The sequence below is a fragment of the Ranitomeya variabilis genome, chromosome 2, assembly GCF_051348905.1.
Source record: "Ranitomeya variabilis isolate aRanVar5 chromosome 2, aRanVar5.hap1, whole genome shotgun sequence".
Lineage (NCBI taxonomy): Eukaryota > Metazoa > Chordata > Amphibia > Anura > Dendrobatidae > Ranitomeya > Ranitomeya variabilis.
This window is the reverse complement of record NC_135233.1, coordinates 449,554,705-449,571,672: the sequence shown is the minus strand read 5'-3', so window position 1 is coordinate 449,571,672 and position 16,968 is coordinate 449,554,705.

Genomic DNA, 16,968 nt, shown 5'->3' with positions numbered 1-16,968 from the left:
CCTGCCAGAGAGTGGAATAGATGCAAATAGCCTTATAGGATTGCTGGGACTTGTAGTTCTACAGCGGCTGGAGAAGCGCTGCTTGCCTCACTTTTGCAATAGAGCAAACTTCTACTGTGTTTCCTTCAGAGTGTAAATAGAAATGAAACTCTCCCCTTGTCCCTGATACAGAAGCGGTCCCCAGATTCTTACATATCTACACTGTGGACATTGGACAGTATAGCTGCCTATGTAAGGTTTTTTTTTTGTTTGTTTTATTTCCCCTCCCCCATCACCTGGTACTATATAGACTTCTGTATACGCTTGTGGGTTTTTTATTAATTTTTTTGGGTCACTGTTTTTAGTTGTGAACACTTTTTTTTTTTTTTTTCTGCTTCATTTTAATCATCTCCAGCAAAACAATAAAATCGCATAAAATCCGTCCTCATTTATTATTGTTTTACAGAAACCCACAAAATGTAATGAATAATTTCTCTGCATAACATTTTGAAATTGCCATCTAATTTATAACAGATCAGTACAAGGTTTTGATAATTTTTTTTTTTTTTTTTTTCTCATGCCGACCGCTGTTTACAACAATGAACATGCCAATAAATAAAAAGTAAATAAAAAAAATTAAAATAAAAATGTTTGCGTCTTTTAAGGTGTACTATCAGAACAAAAAAAGAGCTACGTGGCACTCGTAGAAGGATGCACAAATAGGATTCCACTTCTATATAGCCCAAAAAATTAGAATATGACATCCCAAAGGATTGATGCAAAAATGAACAATTTTATTAAATAGCGTGTCCCACCATGATTTACAGCCTGTATTGGCCGCCTTCGGAACTGTAAACAATTGACAAAAGAATACATGTATCATACAATTAGTGATACTCAGTATTATAATGGCTTACACACAATCATTCATTTAAGATGGCCTTTAGTCAACAGGAAAATCAGTTCAAAAGAGGGGGATATAGCCGAAAAGATGCGCTGAGGAAAAGCACCAATATTGTGACTACTATTAACCAATGATAATCTGATCTTTGAAGAGGACATTGTTCATGGCCACTCTACAGCACTAATGGAAAAGGAGCCAGATAAAAAAAAAAATGTCAAATCTGAAGGATTAGAAAGTGTTATTAGTAAAATAATATAGGTGGTGGTGGTATAAATCAAGTAAGAGAGTGATATAGAGAAAAGAGAAAGGCAGGTAAGAATCTGTGACGTACAGTTCTAGAGAAAGAAAGGAAAAGAACAAAATAGTTTTAATGTAAATACAAATGTCCTAATCTGTTTAACCCCTTAGGTTCCAGAGTATCTAATCTATGATTCCAAAAGGATTTTCGACGTTTCAACATTTTGATTCTGTTGCCTCCTCTTCCTGAAACAGGAACATGTTCCAGAAATTAAAATTTTAATTGAGAGATGTTTTGTTTCATCTTCTCGAAAGGAAAGGGCACCGGCAGGTATGTTTCCCCACCATGGACACTCGATTTGTGCTGAAATGTGCGGTCTCGTATATGCTGGGTCGTCTCCCCCACATATGAGACCGCAAAGACATTTGAAGGTGTAGTCGCTGCAGCTCCATGTGGGGTGAGGATGTGACAACAGACACGGTAAAAACCCAAGAAAAAACAAAATGAGCATATACCCTGTAGTAAATGATAGTACATGTAAATACCATAGGGTAATTGGTTAACATTATTTTGATAAAAAATAGATCAGATAAGGTGCTAACCGAGTGTCTTCGGAGTGCTTGAAAAATATGTTTGATTATTCCCGGCTGTATGTCTCGCAGCTGTTTGTTGGGAAATCCCTGCATGTGTTGCGACTGTCGAACACCCTTGAGACATGCAGCCGCTGGGACTCAAACATATTATTCGAGCATGCAGAAGTCACTCGGCGCACGATCATGCGCAGATAACACCTTATCCCAGCACGTTCAGTGATCACTGTTTATAAGCCATCCCATCGCGACAAGGGGTACCCCAATCGGGACGATCCTGTGTCTTAATCACTTGATCCTGTGTATTAAAATCTCACCTTGTGTCAGCAGACCTCAATATAGATGGGAGCTGAACAGGACCCAGGTTCGACTTCAGACACCTGCCCATGGGAAACTATACAGATGTAGTGCCTAGCTCAGAAAGGGGAGCCACGTCTCTGTAGAAAGTACAAGAAACTAGAGCAAAACCAAACAAATGAGCCGGAGCATAGGTTTAAAGAGAACTGGAGAAGGAGTTTTATGAATGCATATAACAAGTTTACTTGTTTAATCAAAACAATTGCAACAAGAATAAAATATCTTCTAAAGTAGCAAAGATAGACAAATGAAAGAAACCAGCCAAGAACTAGTGCATCAGCCCAGAAAAAGCCTGTATGTAAGGCACAGTAAGAGTATGTACCGCCGTAGTCACAAAGTGTGGCGGACATAAATGGAGGCCAAGTGGACCGCGATGTGTGCAAAGGAAAGGCAGTGCATAACTTACCAGGGGGTGAGGGAGGAACCTGGCACAAGAGCAGAGAGCAGAACCACAACGCTCGTTTCATGGGGAATATTCAAGCGTTTAAGGGTATGAATGTATGGAGACAAAAAGGACCTTATATCTCTGTGACCCTGGTCCTGCGCATAGTCACGTGTCTACCCAGCGGCCAATCATAGCACTAACATCGGAGCATGTGCACCGCACCAGCCATGCCCGGCAGGAGTGTCACGGCCGTCATGCCAGCAGTGGAGCATGTCCATGACAAAACTCCCGGGCATGCACACCAGGCAAAAATACAACAGTGTGGAAGTAGAATCCTGGAGGGAGTCTGTAGAACTGTAGTTCCAGGAGGCATTTTGCACAGCCAGTCAGCTCTGAAGTAAGAAGATACATGACCCCATCTGCACAATGAGCGGTCCAGAACTGGAAGATGCAAAAGAAGGTAGGCAATTGGAGGATTAACCAGGACACCTCATGTAAACAATATTACAGGAACGTTTCCTAGAAGGTGAGAAAGTTTAATAAAAACATCATGAAATACAATACAATGAAAATTAAAAAGTTAGAACTCTGCATATTAGGAATGGGAACAGATATATAAGGCAACAGGTATCTCCTAAACTTCCACACTGTCATATTTTCGTTGGTTACTTTCATCTGCGCAGTGTTGAGTTTTGTCTGTGAAATAGCCACAGTGTGAACGTGCTCTTATGTACTGCACATATACCAACTTATGCTCCGGCTCTTTTCCTTGGTTTTGCTGTAGTTTCTTTTACTTTCTACAAACTGGTGTAGTTCCCCTTTCTGAGCTAGGTATTTAATCGGTGTAGCTTCCCATGGCCAGGCGTCTGAACAGTCGGGCTCGGGTCCTGTTCTGCCCTTATCTACACTGAGGTTGGCTGACACAAGGTGAGATTTTAATGTTGGAGGCAGAGGACTTTCCTAATTAGGGTCACCATGGGATGGCGTTTGCATTTTTTTTTTTTTTTTTAATCAAAAAACATGTTAACTAAAGGTACCTTCACACGAAACGACTTTGTAACGATATCGCTAGCGATCCGTGACGTTGCAGCGTCCTGGCTAGCGATATCGTTTAGTTTGACACGCAGCAGCGATCAGGATCCTGCTGTGATGTCGCTGAATAAAGTCCAGAACTTTATTTGGTCGTCCGATCGCCGTGTATCGTTGTGTTTGAAAGCAAAAGCAACGATACCAGCGATGTTTTACACTGGTAACCAGGGTAAACATCGGGTTACCAAGCGCAGGGCCGCGCTTAGTAACCCGATGTTTACCCTGGTTACCAGCGTAAAAGTAAAAAAAACAAACAGTACATACTCACCTGCGCGTCCCCCAGCGTCTGCTTCCTGACACTTACTGAGCGCCGGCCCGAAAGTGAAAGCACAGCGGTGACGTCACCGCTGTGCTGTTAGGGCCGGAGCTCAGTCAGTGTCAGGAAGCGGACGCCGGGGGACGCGCAGGTGAGCATGTACTGTTTGTTTTTTTTACTTTACGCTGGTAACCAGGGTAAACATCGGGTTACTAAGCGCGGCCCTGCGCTTAGTAACCCGATGTTTACCCTGGTTACCCGGGGGCATCGTTGGTCGCTGGAGAGCGGTCTGTGTGACAGCTCCCCAGCGATCAAACAGCGACGCTGCAGCGATCGGCATCGTTGTCTGTATCGCTGCAGCGTCGCTTAGTGTGACGGTACCTTAAGTACCGTATATTATCTTTATGTACTAACGCTGTTTATTTACTGCAGAGTATTCAATCATTATGTTCCTTCTTTGTTTTTTTTACTATTGTATCCAGTCTAGACAATCTTATGTGAGATCTTATGTACTCTCAGCTGTTCTGCGAGATGACAATTCTCATGGAGTCATTTTTGTATACGCTGCGTGCAGAATTATTAGGCAAGCTGTATTTTAGAGGATTATTTTTATTATTGATCAACAACTATGTTCTCAATCAACCCAAAAGACTCATAAATATCATAGCTTAATATTTTTGGAAGTTGGAGTGGGTTTTTTTAGATTTGGCTATCTTAGGAGGATATCTGTTTGTGGAGGTAACTTTTACTGTGCAGAATTATTAGGCAACTTAATAAAAACCAAATATATTCCCATCTCACTTACTTATTTTCACCAGGTAAACCAATATAACTGCACAAAATTTAGAAATAAACATTTCTGACATGCAAAAACAAAACCCCCCAAAATTAGTGCCCAATATAGCCACCTTTCTTTATTATGACACTCAGCAGCCTTCCATCCATAGATTCTGTCAGTTGCTTGATCTGTTTACGATCAACATAGCGTGCAGCAGCCACCACAGCCTCCCAGACACTGTTCCGAGAGGTGTACTGATTTCCCTCCCTGTAGATCTCACATTTTATGAGGGACCACAGGTTCTATGGGGTTTAGATCAGGTGAACAAGGGGGCCATGTCATTATTTTTTCTTCTTTGAGACCTTTACTGGCCAGCCACGCTCAGGAGCAGTTGGAGGCATCTGATGGAGCATTGTCCTGCATGAAAATCATGTTTTTATTGACCGATACCGACTTCTTCCTGTACCACTGCTTGAAGAAGTTGTCTTCCAGAAACTGGCAGTAGGTCTGGGAGTTGAGCTTCACTCCATCCTCAACCCGAAAAGGTCCCACAAGTTCATTTTTGATGATACCAGCCCATACCAGTACCCCACCTCCACCTTGCTGGCGTCTGAGTCGGAGTGGAGCGCTCTGCCCTTTACTGATCCAGCCTCTGGCCCATCAAGAATCACTCTCATTTTATCAGTCCATAAAACCTTTGAAAAGTCAGTCTTAAGATATTTCTTGGCCCAGTCTTGACGTTTTATCTTATGTTGCTTGTTCAAAGGTGGTTGTTTTTCAGCTTTCCTTACCTTGGCCATGTCCCTGAGTATCGCACACCTTGTGCTTTTTGTTACTCCAGTAACGTTGCAGCTCTGAAATATGGCCGAACTGGTAGTTGGCTCTCAAGCCTGAACAGCTTGGAGTAGGACAACATGTATAAAAAGTATCATCATGTGATCAAAATACAACTTGCCTAATAATTCTTCACAGTGTGTGTGTGTGTATGTATATATAATATATTAGATGGTGGGCCGATTCTAACGTATCAGGTGTTCTAGAATATGTATGTATATAGCAGCCACATAGTATATACATGTAGCACAGGCCACATGGTATATAGCAGCCACGTAGTATACAACACAGCCCACGTAATGTATAGCACAGCCCTCGCAGTATATAACACAGCCCACGTAGTATACAGCACAGCCCACGCAGTATACAGCACAGCCCACGCAGTATATAACACAGGCCACGCAGTATATAACACAGCCCACGTAATATATAACACGGGGCACGCAGTATATAACATTCTACGCAGTATATAACACTGCCCATGTAGTATATAGAAGCCATGCAGTATATAACACAGCCCACATAGTATATAGAACAGCCCACGCAGTATATAGCACAGCCCACACAGTATATAACACTGCCCATGTAGTATATAGAAGCCATGCAGTATATAACACAGTCCACGTAGTATATAGCAGTGTGGGCACCATATCCCTGTTAAAAAAATAATTGAAATAAAAAATTGTTATATACTCACCCTCCGGCATCCAGCGAAGCTGTCCCGATGCGTGCGCTGCTGCCGCCAGCTTCCATTCTCAGAGATGCATTGCAAAATTACCCAGATGACTTAGCGGTCTCGCGAGACCGCTAAGTCTTCTGGGTAATTTCGAAATGCATCTCTGGGAACGGAAGCTGGCGGCAGCCGCGGACGACCGAAGGTGAGAATAGCAGGTTTTTTGGTTTTTTTATTATTTTTAACATTAGATTTTTTTACAATAGTAAAAAGTTGGTCACAGTGTTAATAGCAGCGTTAACGGAGTGTGTTACCCGCGGCATAACGATGTCCGTTAACGCTGCCATTAACCCTATGTGAGCGCTGACTGGAGGGAAGTATGGAGGGACTAATTCTCGACCGGACTGTGCCTGTCGCTGATTGGTCGTAGCGTGGCGGCCTCAACCAATCAGCGACGCGGGATTTCCGTGACAAACGGAAGTACCCCTTAGACAATAATAAATATATATATATATATATATATATATATATATATATATATATCTATATATATCTTCTCACAAAATTAGAATATCATCAAAAAGTTAATTTATTTCAGTTCTTCAATACACAAAATGAATATATTATATAGGGTCGTTACAAACAGAGTGATCTATTTCATGTATTTATTTCTGTTAATGTTGATGATTTTAGCTTACTGCCAATGAAAACCGAAAAGTCATTATTTCAGTAACTTAGAAAATTTTTCAAGCTGGTGTCATAAAGTAATGTTAAAATCCGAAATGTTGGCCTACTGAAATGCATGTTCAGTAAATGCACTCAATACTTGGTCGGGGCTCCTTTTACATCAATTACTGCATCAATGCGGCGTGGCATGGAAGCGATCAGCCTGTGGCACTGCTGAGGTGTTATGGAAGCCCAGGTTGCTTTGATGGCAGCCTTCAGCTCATCTGCATTGTTGGGTCTGGTGTCTCATCTTTCTCTTGACAATACTCCATAGATTCTCCATGGGGTTAAGGTCAGGTGAGTTTGCGGCCAATCAAGCCCAGTGATACTGTTGTATATAAACCAGGTATTGGTACTTTTGGCAGTGTGGACAGTGGCCAAGTCCTGCTGGAGAATGAAATTTCCATCTCCAAAAAGCTTGTCGGCAGAGGGAAGCATGAAGCGCTCTAAAATTTCCTGGTAGACGGCTGCGCTGACTTTGGTCTTGATAAAACACAGTGGACTTACACCAGCAGATGACATGGCTCCCCAAACCATCACTGATTGTTGATACTTCACACTAGACGTCAAGCAGCTTGGATTGTGGCCTCTCCACTCTTCCTCCAGACTCTGGGACCTTGATTTCAAAATGAAATGCAAAATTTACTTTCATCTGAAAACAACACCTTGGACCACTGAGCAACAGTCCGGTTCTTTCTCTCCTTGGCCCAGGTAAGAGGCTTCTGGCGTTGTCTATTGGTCATGAGTGGCTGACACAAGGAATGTGACACTTGTAGCCCATGTGCGGGATAGGTCTGTGTGTGGTGACTCTTGAAGCAATGATTCCAGCAGCAGTCCACTCCTTGTGAATCTCACCCAAATTTTTGAATGGCCTTTTCTTAACAATTCTTTCAAGGCTGTGGTTATCTTGGTTGCTTGTGCACCTTTTTCTACCAAACTTTTTCTTTCTACTCCAACTTTCCATTGATATGCTTGGATACAGCACTGTGTGAACAGCCAGCTTCTTTAGCAATGACCTTTTGTGGCTTACCCTCCTTGAGTGTGTCAATAACTGCTTTCTGGACATCTGTCAAGTCCTCAATCTTCCCCATGATTGTGGAGCTACTGAAACATTGATTAAAGGAGTATGTGTCATTCTTTCAATTAAAGTACTTTATTCTTGGTGTGTGTGTTTTTATACAATGTGACTATGGGGTTAGTAATGGGGCATCTTATTGACTTCTCCATTACTAACCCCTGGGCTTGATGTCACCTGACAATACAAAGGTGACCTCAACCCCCCCCCAAACTATCACCCCACTTGCCACCGCTACAGGGCAAGTGGGAAAAGCGAGGCTAAGTGCCAGAATTGGCACATCTTATAAACATGCCTTTTCTGGGATAGCTGAGAGCTGATGTTTTTAGCCTGGAGGTGTCAATATCCATGGCCCCTTCCTAGGCTATTAATATCAGCGCACAGCTGTCTGCCTAGCCTTTGCTGGTTATTAATTATAGGGAAACCCTACATCAATTTTTGGGAGGTCCCTCATTTTATTAGCCAGGAAAAGCATGATAAAGTGCTAGGCTACTGCAGATATATTACGATTTCAATTGGTGGAGTTAGATACGTCATACAGATGTTCAGATATACATGTTTTGAGTTTGCATGATGTACACCCTACATATGCTTTGTGACAGCAATCAATTTTATACACAACATTCATTGTATTGCAATTAATAAACTGTTTTATACTAATGTAACAAATTATCATGATTACTGAATATTGTAATGTTCAATTCTTGTTAGCATATTCTACAACTACTATTACTGCACTTGTAAAAACCACTACATTCCAACCAGGTTTTTTCGGGGGTTTTGGCGCAGAACATGCTTGGGGAATTTCACTAACGTGGGTGCTCTTCTGGTAACTACTTTAATTCCAGATCTTAAAATAGATGCTGTGTGACAATAATCTAACTTGTTCTTCTTATCTTTCAGGTTACATGGGGGGGGCTTATCTACAGCATTATAGAATTCTGTGGATATACACCCCTGATGGCGGTGGCCTTAGCTTATAGGCGAAAATTGGGGTGACAGACTCCCTTTAAGCGTCCATTGGGGATCATTTCTGTAACTCAGTTTTGCAGAGGACTGATTCAATTCTACACATAAATCCTCAATGTTACTGCAGTTTCTTAATTTTCCAACTTTGAATTTTCATGCTCTTAAATCAGAGTTATGTGACACAAAATAGTTAATAAGTAACATTTCCCCCATATCTTCTTCACATCAGCACAATTTTGGAACATTTTTTGTTAGGAAGTTATAAGGGTTAAAAGTTGACCAGTGATTTCTCATTTTTACAGCAAAATTTACAAAACCGTTTTTTAGGGACCACATCACATTTTAAGTGACTTTGAGGGGTCTGTATGATAGAAGATACCCAAAAGTGACCCCATTCTAAAAACTGCACCCTCTCATGGTACTCAAAACTACACTATGGTGCTTCACAGGAAAGCTTGGAATGTGGGGGGGAAAAAATGAACATTTAACTTTTTTTTCACAAAAAAATTTAATTCAGATCCAATTTTGACAAGGGTAACAGAAATTTGTTGTACGCCGATACTCCATACTTTTTGAGTGTAAAATTTCCTGAAACAATTGGCAGATGCCATGTCGCGTTTGGAGAGCCTCTGATGTGCCTAAACATTAAAAATCCCACACAAGCGACATCATTTTGGAATCTAGACCCCTCAGGGAACCGATACAGATGTGTGGTGAGCACATTGAACCCTCAGGTGCTTAACAAAAGTTTTATAATGTGGAGCCATAAAAATAAAAAATTTTGCCCACAAATGTTTTACCACAAAATATTGCATTTTCACTTGCAGACGTCATGTCCAATTTGGAAAGCCCCTGATGTGCCTAAACAGTGGAATTCCCCCCCCCCCACGTGATCCCATTTAGGAAACTATACCACTCAAGGAATGTACTGTATTTAGATGTGTGGTGAGCACATTGAACCCTCAGGTGCTTCACAGAAGTTTATAAAGTTGAGCCATGAAAGTAGTAAAATCACTCTTTCCTCACAAAATTGTTATTTTAGCCCCAAATTTTGCATTTTCATAAGGGTAACAGGAGAAATTGCACCATGCAATTTGTAGTGCAATTTCTCCTGAGTACGCCAATATACCATATGAGGGGGAAAACTACTGTTTGGGCGCACATCAGAGCTCAGAAGAGAAGGAGCGTCCTTTGACTATTTGAACCTACAATTTCCTGGTATTATTAGCGGACATCATGTCCCATTTGGAGAGCCCCTGATGTGGCTAAACAGTGGAAACCCCCACACAAGTGACTCCATATAGGAAACTAGACCCCTCATGGAATGTGTTTAGATGCGTGGTGAGCACCTTGAACCCCCAGGTTCAAGGTTCAAAAGTTTATAATGTTGAGCCGTGAAAATAATAAAATCAACTTTTTCTCACAAAAAGGTTATTTTAGCCCAAAATATTGTATTTTCATAAGTGTAACAGGAAAAATTTCACAACAAATTGTTTGGTGCAATTTCTGCTGAGTACGTGGATACCCAATATGTGGGGGAATACTAATTTTGAGGCACAGTGCAAAGCTCAGAAGGGAAGAGTCGCCATATTGGAGTTCAGATTTTGCTGGAATGGTTTGAGGGTGCCATGTCACATTGGCAGAGCCCCTGAGGGGCCAGAAAAAAAAACAGAAACTCCCTATATGTGAACTCATTTTACAAACTACACTCCTCAATGAATTCATCTAGGGGTGCAGTGATCATATTGACACCACATGTGCCTCACCGAATTTTATACCACTGAGCCGTGAAGAGAGAATTACATTTTTACCACAAAAATTTTGTTTTAGCCCCAAGTTTTTAATTTTTCTAAAGGTTAATAGGAACAAATGAACTTCAGTTAAAAAAAAAAATTCCTGAGTGCGCCAATACCCTACATGTAATCGGGAAATATTTTTCAGGCACAGTTCAAAGCTCGGAAGGCAAGGAGCACCAGATTTTACTGTTATGGTTTGCAGATGCAATGGCGAGAGCCCATGAGGTGCCAGAACAGCAGAACCCCCTATAAGTGACCCCATTTTACAAACTACACCTCTCAATGAATTTGAGACGTAGCAAGGGTTTTGGTTAGTGGGGTCGAAACTTCTGAGTGGGCCGCTAACCAGGTAACGTTGATTATAACCATGTGGCGCACCCTAATCGTGGATGTAGGAGAGCCTCAGCAGATGACGGCGCTGTTGCTGAAAATAATCTCTATATAAAGACCAACCTGCATAAACTCCTCATCTTGCCGATACCCCAATGCTGAGCCGCTGCTGCCATGTGTCCCTATTGCTGTATCTGCTGTGTGATTTTCTGTCCCCTCTAGATTCTAAAACCACTCTCTAGAATATAGCAATGCCATGTGCAAGTGCCCTAGAAAACAGTGCCCACATTTTGTCAATAAGTGCCCACTTTACATTTAACCCCTTAGTGACCGAGCCAATTTTTACAATTCTGACCACTGTCACTTTATGAGGTTATAACTCCGGAACGCTTTAACAGATCCCGCTGATTCTGAGACTGTTTTTTCGTGACATATTGTACTTCATGTTAGTGGTAACATTTCTTCGATATTACTTGCGATTATTTATGAAAAAAATGGAAATATGGCGAAAATTTTTAAAATTTTGCAATTTTCAAAATTTGTATTTTTATGCCCTTAAATCAGAGAGCTATGTCACAAAAAACTAGTTAATAAATAACATTTCCCACATGTCTACTTTACATCAGCACAATTTTGGAAACAAAATTTTTTTTTGTCACAAAGTTATAAGGGTTAAAAGTTGACCAGCAATTTCTCATTTTTACAACACCATTTTTTTTTAGGGACCACATCACAATTGAAGTCATTTTGAGGGGTCTATATGATAGAAAATAACCAAGTGTGACACCATTCTAAAAACTGCACCCCTCAAGGTGCTCAAAACCACATTCAAGAAGTTTATTAACCCTTTACGTGCTTCACAGGAACTGAAACAATGTGGAAGGAAAAAATGAACATTTAACTTTTTTTGCAAACATTTTACTTCAGAACCATTTTTTTTTTATTTTCACGAGTGTAAAAACAGAAATGTAACCATAAATTTTGTTGTGCAATTTCTCCTGAATACGCCGATACCCCATATGTGGGGGTAAACCACTGTTTGGGCGCACCGCAGAGCTTGGAAGAGAAGGAGCGCCGTTTGACTTTTTCAATGCAAAATTGGCTGGAGTTGAGATCGGATGCCATGTCACGTTTAGAGAGCCCTTGATGTGCCTTAACAGTGGAAACGTTCCAAAAGTGACACCATTTTGGAAACTAGACCCCTTAAGGAACTTATCTAGATGTGTGGTGAGCACTTTGAGCCCCCAAGTGCTTCACAGAAGTTTATAACGTAGAGCCGTGAAAATAAAAAATCGCATTTGTTTACACAAAAATGATTATTTCGCCCACAGATTCTTTTTTTCACAAGGGAAACAGGAGAAATTAGACCACAAAAGTTGTTGGGCAATGTCTCCTGAGTACGTCGATACCCCATATGTGGGGGGTAAACCACTGTTTGGGCGCACTGCAGAGCTTGGAAGAGAAGGAGTGCCGTTTTACTTTTTCAATGTAGAATTGGCTGGAATTGAGATCGGACACCATGTCGCATTTGGAGAGCCCCTGATGTGCCTAAACAGTAGAAACCCCCACAAGTGACCCCATTTTGGAAACTAGATTTCTTAAGGAACTTATCTAGATGTGTGGTGAGCACCTTAAACCCCCAAGTGCTTCACAGAAATTTATAAAGTAGAGCCGTGAAAATAAAAAATCCTCTTTTTTTTTTCCTCAAAAATGATTTTTTAGCCTGCAATTTTTCATTTTCTCAAGGGTAACAGGAGACATTGGACCCCAAAATCTGTTGACCAGTTTGTCCTGAGTATGCTGATACCCCATATGTGGGGGGGCACTGTTTGGGCACCCATCGGGGCTCGGAAGGGAAGGAGCGCCGCTTGGAATGCAGACTTTGATGGGATGATCTGCGGGCGTCATGTTGCATTTGCAGAGCTCCTGATGTACCTAAACAGTAGAAACCCCCCACAAGTGACTCAATTTTGGAAACTAGACCCCCCAAAGAGCTTATCTAGATGTGTGGTGAGCACTATGAACCCCCAACTGCTTCACAGAAGTTTATAATGCAGAGTCGTGAAAATAAAAAAATAAAAAATTTCCACAAAAAAGATTTTTTAGCCCCCAAGTTTTTATTTTCACAAGGGTAACAGGAGAAATTGGAACCCAAAAGTTGTTGTCCAATTTATCCCAAGTACGCTGATGCCCCATATGTGGGGGTAAACCACTGTTTGGGCGCACGGCAGAGCACCATTTGACTTTTTGAGTGCAAAATTGGCTGTGGCGTTTAGAGACCCCCTGATGTACCTAAACAGTGGAAACCCCCCCAATTCTAACTCCAACCCTAACCCCAACACACCCCTAATCCCAACCCGATCCATAATCCTAATCACAACCCTAACCCCAAAACAACCCTAATCCCAACCAGGGGCGGACTGGGCCGGATGGCAAAGATGCAAATGCCCCCCGGGCCGCTCCCCCAGCAGCTGCTCAGGGCCGGCCGCCTGGTGATGGCTGTACAGCCGCACATCAAATTGTGCGCGGCCGTGTGCGCTGCACTGTGACGCGGCCGCTGCATTGTGACGCGGCCGGCATCAGTCACAGTCGGCGCACACATCCACGCCGGGTCCGTGAGCTGTGTGTGAGGCTGTCAGCTTGACGGCTGCACAGCTCCTGCTCCCTCCATGATATCTCTCTATGCTTCCGGATCAGGTGTCGGGCGTGCGCGATGACGTCATCGCGCATGCGCCGACATGTCCCGACCAGGATGCTAGAAGCAGAGAGGCGCTGCAGGGGAGCGAGTGGTGATGTAAGTATTAAAAAAAAAAAACGTGTTGTTTTTTTCAAATTAAATGGTGGGTAACTGCAAATGAAGAAGTGGGGAGGGGTGAAAGGAGGACTGCACATGATGGAATTTGGGGGTTAAAGGAGGCTGCACATGATGGAATTTGGGGGGTTAAAGGAGGCTGCACATGATGGAATTTGGGGGGTTAAAGGAGGCCGCACATGATGGAATTTGGGGGGTTAAAGGAGGCCGCACATGATGGAATTTGGGGGTTATGGAGACTGCACACGATGAAGGGGAGTGGGGCCACACATGATTGAATTTGGGGGTTAAAGGAGGCTGCACATGATGAGGGGAGTGGGGACCGCACATGATGGAATTTGGGGGTTAAGGAGACTGCACATGATGAAGGGAATTGGGGCCAAACATGATGGAATTTGGGGGTTAAGGAGAATGCACATGGAGTGGGGCCGCACATGATGGAATTTGAGGGTTAAGGAGGACTGCACATGATGAAGGGAATTGGGGCCAAACATGATGGAATTTGGGGGTTAGGCTACTTTCACACTAGCGTTTTTTTGCATACGTCGCAATGCGTCGTTTTGGTGAAAAAACGCATCCTGCAAAGTTGGCTGCAGGATGCGTTTTTTCCCCATTGACTAACATTAGCGACGCATTGACACACGTCGCAACCGTCGTGCGACGGTTGCGTCGTGTTGTGGCGGACCGCCGGCAGCAAAAAACGTTACATGTAACATTTTTTGCTGCGCTGTGTCCGCCATTTCCGACCGCGCATGCGCGGCTGGAACTCCGCCCCCACCTCCCCGCACCTCACAATAGGGCAGCGGATGCGTGGAAAAACTGCGACGGGCCGAGTACGACGCTAGTGTGAAAGTAGCCTTAAGGAGAATGCACATAATGAAGGAGTGGGGCCGCACATGATGGAATTTGGGGGTTAAGGAGGACTGCACATGATGAAGGGAATTGGGGCCAAACATGACGGAATTTGGGGGTATGGAGAATGCACATGATGAAGGGGAGTGGGGCCGCACATGATGGAATTTGGGGGTTAAAGGAGGCTGCACATGATGAAGGGGAGTGGGGCCGCACATGATGGAATTTGGGGGTTAAAGGAGGCTGCATATGAAGAAGGGGAGTGGAGCCGCACATGATGGAATTTGGGGGTTAAGGAGGACTGCACATGATGGAGGAGTTGGGCTGCACATGATGAAGTGGGAGGTAAGGGGGACTGGAAATGATTGGGGACTCGTAAGCTCGGATCGGACAATTTCATAAATCGCCGACTTTTGGCAAAGTCAGGTTTCATGAAACCCGACCCGATCCCAGCGTGGGATCGGCCATGAGGATGCCGATCTGCGCGCCAAAGTCGCGTTTCGTTTGACGCTTTAAGCGCCATTTCTCAGCCAATGAAGGAGCACGCAGAGTGTGGGCAGCGTGATGACATAGGTCTCGGTCCCCACCATCTTCGAGAAGGGCATTACAGTGATTGGCTTGCTTTCTGCGGCATCACAGGGGCTATAAAGGGGCGTGCACGCCGACCGCCATCTTCTGCCGATCTGAGCATAGGGAGAGGTTGCTGGCAGCTTCGTCAGAAGCAGGGATATTGTTAGGGAGGAAATATTAACCCCAAACCACTTGTGCTGTAGCGATTTCCACTGTCCAACAACACCTTTTCTTTGCAGGGACAGTGGAGTGCATCAGCTCTGTAGCTTATAAGGCTCCCTGATAGCTGCATTGCTCTTTGTACGCCGCTGTGCAAACCAACTGCTTTTTTCAAAGCAAAAATCCTGTTGCTCTTTCCTTTCTGCACAGTTATCTTGTTTATTTGTCCACACTTTTGTGTGCAGCAGTCCTTTTTATTGCTGGCTGCCATACTTGTCCTGACTGAGATCATTGTAGGGAGATTGTTATTGTAGTACAGTCCCTTTTTTTTTTATTAATATATCTGCCAGCCACTGCCTGCCACTGAAACTGTGTAGTGTAATACAGTGGGCCTGTTTTTTTCTGCTGTCTCCCACACATAAAAAGGGAGATTTAAACTGCCACAGAGTACATCTGCGTCAGTCCTGTTTGTGGCATATCTGTCAGCCACTTTCTGACACTGAAACTGTGTAGTGTAATACAGTGGGCCTGATTTTCCCAGCAGTCTCCCACACCTATAAAGGGAAATTTAAATTCACAAGTTTACGTACACCTTCTACCTGGTTTTACAGTACCATATAACGGTTGTTAGTTTGGTTACATTTTTCCAAGAATGAGGAAGTCTGGTGGAAGAGGTCGTGGCCGGGGGCGGTCATTGCCAGCTGGTAATGATGGTAGTGGTCGTGGGAAAAGCAATATAGCACCTAAGTCTCGAGTTGTTGAGCCAGCGTCATCGTCTGGCTACACAAGGCCTCGAATGCTCCTTTTTCTGGGAGTTGGAAAACCGCTTTTAAAGCCGGAGCAGCAGGAAAAAGTTTTGGCTTTCATTGCTGACTCTGCCTCTAGCTCTTTCGCCTCCTCTTCGGAAAGTGCAAAATTTAAAAGCAGCGCGTCGTCAGTGGATGCTCCCGGTCAGGAACAAGTCGCTTCCTTGTGTCCTTCGCCCAGAACAACAGTGAAGGATGCATCAGGCGACACAACAGGTTACTCCATGGAGCTCTTTACACATACCGTGCCTGGTTAGAAAGGGAAATTGTTAACAGGCCATGCCCATTACAAGATGAATCGGACATGGAGTGCACAGATGCACAGCCACAGCTAGATTATGCTGTTCCATTGACTCAGATCACAACATTGCCCTCGCAGTGTACTGAGCCAGAATCTGACCCTGATGAGACTATGGTGCCCCGTCCCGAACGCTATGGCACCTTACACGGTGACACACAGGAAGGTGCACAGGACATAGAAGAGGAGGTGATAGATGACCCAGTTGTTGACCCCCGATTGGCAGCCATTGGGGGAACAGGGTGCCACTGGCAGTAGCTCTGAAGCGGAGGAGGAGGAGCCGCAGCAGGCATCAACATCGCAACAGCTTTCATCTGGCAGGCCCGTATCTGGCCAAAAACGTGTGTCAAAACCAAAAACAGTTGTAGGACAGCGTGGCCATCCGGTTAAAGAAGCTCAGTCTGCAATGCCTGAAAAGGTATTCGATAGCAGGAAGAGTGCAGTCTGGCAATTTTTTAACCAAGATCCGAATGATCAGTGCAAAGTGATCTG